Source organism: Trichechus manatus, unplaced genomic scaffold (genome assembly GCF_000243295.1).
Source record: "Trichechus manatus latirostris isolate Lorelei unplaced genomic scaffold, TriManLat1.0 scaffold00218, whole genome shotgun sequence".
Classification (NCBI taxonomy): domain Eukaryota; kingdom Metazoa; phylum Chordata; class Mammalia; order Sirenia; family Trichechidae; genus Trichechus; species Trichechus manatus.
Genome location: NW_004444154.1, coordinates 861,243 through 865,360, shown reverse-complemented (window position 1 = coordinate 865,360; position 4,118 = coordinate 861,243).

The following is a 4,118-nucleotide window of genomic DNA, read 5'->3' as shown; positions in this document are numbered from 1 at the left end:
AGATACAGATCAGAGGTTAGTAAAATAGAGTGGAACTGTAATATTCTACACCCCCAATACTATCCTCTTGTTGTATATCAGGTTCATGTAGTAAGGGTAAAAAATAGCAAGTGATCCATTTGACAACGAAAACGTCAACATTATGGCTAGAAAAATGTTTCCTCTGGGATGGGTCTCAGAAAGCGCGAATGATAATGCTCACATGTGAAACTTACTGCTGGATTTCAGACACACCTATTTCCCATACTACTCCACGTTCTTCTGGAATTCACCCACTGATGGAAGCTCACAAGTGGCCCCAGATTTTACCTAGTAACTACCCTAACTTAACCAACTCACATGAGCCCAGTCAGATGTTTATCTGTGGAAAGAGAGCCAGATGAGAGATCAGGATGCCTGAAAGTGAATCCCATTCTAGCAATAAGGCCTGAGACAAATATACCTACAAGGCATTTAGCTTCTGCCATGTTACATGTGCTGTTCGATCCTCACAATTCTCTGAGATGGATGTTATCATCATTATACCATAAGGACACAGAAGCTCAGAAAGGTTAAGCAAAGTGTCCAAGGTCACCTAACCAGCAAGAGCAAGAGGCCATATCTGAACCACGTCTGTCTACAAGGTAGCACCCTTTCCATTACTCACATTGTTTCTCACCTCTTTGATCCTCCCTGTTTCTTTCTTTGATGCCAATAACACAAATCTCCCAGGATGGTTGTGTAGATTAGTTATACAATAAGAATGTGCCCAGCACAGTGTCTTGGGTACACTTGGGGTCTAAAATACTATTTTTACTTAGTTTATCTCTTTGTTTTTGGAGTTGATTATTCATATTCAGCAGAAGCACCCTGTCAAGATCTCCAAGGAGGTCGTCCTCTAGAAGTGCTTAGGAGAATATGGGGCGAGAGAAATAAATTATTTTTCTCTGAGCACTCAGAAAAGTACTGAAGTCTGAGCAGACAGGGGGCAAAATTCTTAAGGGAAGGGTTAAGGAAAAGAAGTTAGTAAAGGATACTGAAAAACATGGGCAAAACTAGAAGGGAAATCAGAAGAACAAAATAATACAAAAGCCAAGGAAGAGAATACTTCCAAGAAGGAGGTGTTAAATCATGCCAAAGATGCTGAGATACCCAGTATGTCACAGGTAATTGTTATAGATACGCTTACATTGCTCTTTTTATGTGCTGATATTATTCTTTGTTACAGATATTATCATTTCATTACTCACATCAATACTATGAGATGGATAGTATTGTTATTCCCATTTTACAGAAGACAGAATTGAGGCACAGAACGTAGCTTGTCCAAGGTCACTGTATTAGTTTCCTATGCTGTGTAACAGTATTACCACAGATTTAGCAGCTTAATGCAATCCACATGTATTACCCCACAGATTCTATGGATTAGGAGTCCAGGCTTATAGAATAGAGTCTTGCAAAGCTGCAATAAAAGTGTTAGTTAGACTCTGTTCTCATCTGGAAACTCAGCTGGGGAAGAATCCACTTCCAAGCTCACTCAGATTGCTGGTAGAATTCAGTTCTTTGCATCTATGGAAAAAGGGCCCAGCTCCTTGCTAGCTGTTGGTCACTGGGCTCTAGGCCCTTACGACCTAGAGACCACTTGTAGTTCCTAGAAGCCACCCTCAGTTCCTACATGCCACCTACAGTTTCTTGCCACATGGGCTTCCTCAAAATGGCCACTTACTTCATCAAGCCAGCAATGAGAATATCTGAAGTGAGACTATTAGCAAGACAGAATCTTATATAACATAATGTAATCATGGAGAAGTCCCTGGATGGTGGAAACAGTTAAGAGCTCGGCTGCTAACCAAAAGGTTTGCAGTTTGAAACCACCCAGCAGCACCTGTGGAAGAAAAGCCTGGCAATCTACTTCCAAAAGACCACAGTGATTGAAAACTTCATGGAGCACAGTTCAACTCTGAAACACACAGGGTCACTGTCATGGATTGAATTGTGTACCCCAAAAATATGGGCATCAATTTGGCTAGACTGTGATTTCCAGTACTGTGTGATTGTCCACCATTTTTGTCATCTGATGTGATTTTCCTAGGTATTGTAAATCCTATCTCTATGATACGATGAGATGGGATTAGTGGCAGTTACGTTAATGAGGCAGGGCTCAATCTACAAGATTAGATTGTGTTTTAAGCCAGCCTCTTTTGAGATATAAAAGAGAGACCTGAGCAGAGAGACATGGGGACCTCATACTATCAAGGAAGCAGTGCCAGGAGCAGAGCGCATCCTCTGGACCCAAGTTTCCTGTGCAGAGAAACTCCTAGACCAAGGGAAGGTTGATGACAAGGACCTTCCTCCAGAGCTGACAGAGAAGAAAAGTCTCCCCCTGGAGCTGGCACCCTGAATTTGGACTTCTAGCCTACTAGACTATGAGAGAATAAACTTCTGTTTGTTGAAGTCATCCGCTTGTGGTATTTCTGTTAAAGCAGCGCTAGATGACCAAGACAGTTGCCATGAGTCAGAACAGACTTGACTGCAACTTTTTTTTTTTAAATCATGGGAGTCACACCCCATCATTTTTACCATATCCTATTGGTTAGAAGAAGGTCACAGGTTCTACCCACAGTCAAAGAGGGGACTATACAAGGGCATAGACATCAAAAGACAAGGCTTATTGGGGATCATCTTAAGGTGTGTCTACTACATCCATCGAGCTATTACATGTAAACCTAGGCAGTTTGACTCCAGGGCATCCTCTTAAGCACTTCTCACTTCTCAATTTTTTTTTTTTTTAATTGTGCTTATAAACATGGATATCAACAGGAAATTGAGTGACAGAAATTTCAGTGGAGTGATGGGTGGAAACTTGATTGTTAGGGCAATACATGCTTCAATCATCCTAAATCCTAGCTTCTCTTCTTCCTTGCTTTCATTTCATTTTTCCCCATTTTTACTTTTTCTCCTCATCCATAATATTTTTCCTCTTCCTTCTGCTTCTCATGCTTCTTAGCCTTTTCTTTTTGTTCTCTTTCCTAAATAGTCGCTTGCTGATATTACTCTCAATCATAAATCTTATTTATTCAAACAGTATTTATTTGTACCAGCTACTAAGCCAGGTACTTAGGATACAGTTCTGAATTAGACACATATATCCTGTCTCCCCAGAGCTTACCATCTGCCCATGACTCTGAGACAACCTTTCTATTTTGAAAGTTATTCAGACTGACCCTCAGCAAGAGCACAGTTCATCTCTCTTGTCACTGGTCCTTCTATTCTCGGCCCTTCCTTGGAGAAAATGGGGTATAACTAGAAGTCCTGCGGGACTGCGAAGTCAGGCCGACCTAGGTTTGAAGCTGACAGGTAACCAGGGCACATCCATAAACCTCACTGATGAAAATCTTAACTTTGCAGAAAATGTGGAGAATTGAAACAGGCAATTTATATAAAGCACTGACTGTACACCTGCTAGTCTCTAGTGATACATTTTAACTTAGGAAATGACAACTTTTGTTCCATATGAAGTGCTTTTAAAATGATCTCCAAAAGTTAAATATTTAATTGTTTCACCCATGTACTTTACCAAAAATAATTAAAAATAAAAAAGCTGATAAACCGGATGAATTTAATTTTCTATTTTTCTCTTTAGACCTGAGGTCATCTTATAAGCAGAATCAGTGAAGACCGCTAGAAATTGGTCACAATTATTGAATTACTGCATAAACAAAACAATGTATGAATGATTGAATAATAGAGTGAATAAACAAAAGAGTAAGTGAATGAATGTGTAAGTAAAGAAATGAATTAACTACCTATCTACTAAACAAATTAGTGTTGGCCAGAGATGATAAACTCATTTTTTTAAAGACATAAGCTTTTATTGGTGTTGTTTTGTAGTTTACCACTATGTTCTCTTCTACTTACATTGTCCATGGCAAAATGCAAGGGGACATATTGAGGAGTTTTACAGAAAAAATAATTATGAGAGTCCTGTAGTGTGTTTTTGTTGTTGTTAGGTACCATCTAGTCAGTTGCGACTCGTAACGACCCTATAGAACAGAGTAGAACTGCCCCATAGGGTTTCCAAGGAGCAGCTGGTGGATTCAAACTGCTGACCTTTTGGTTAGCAGCCATAGCTCTTAACC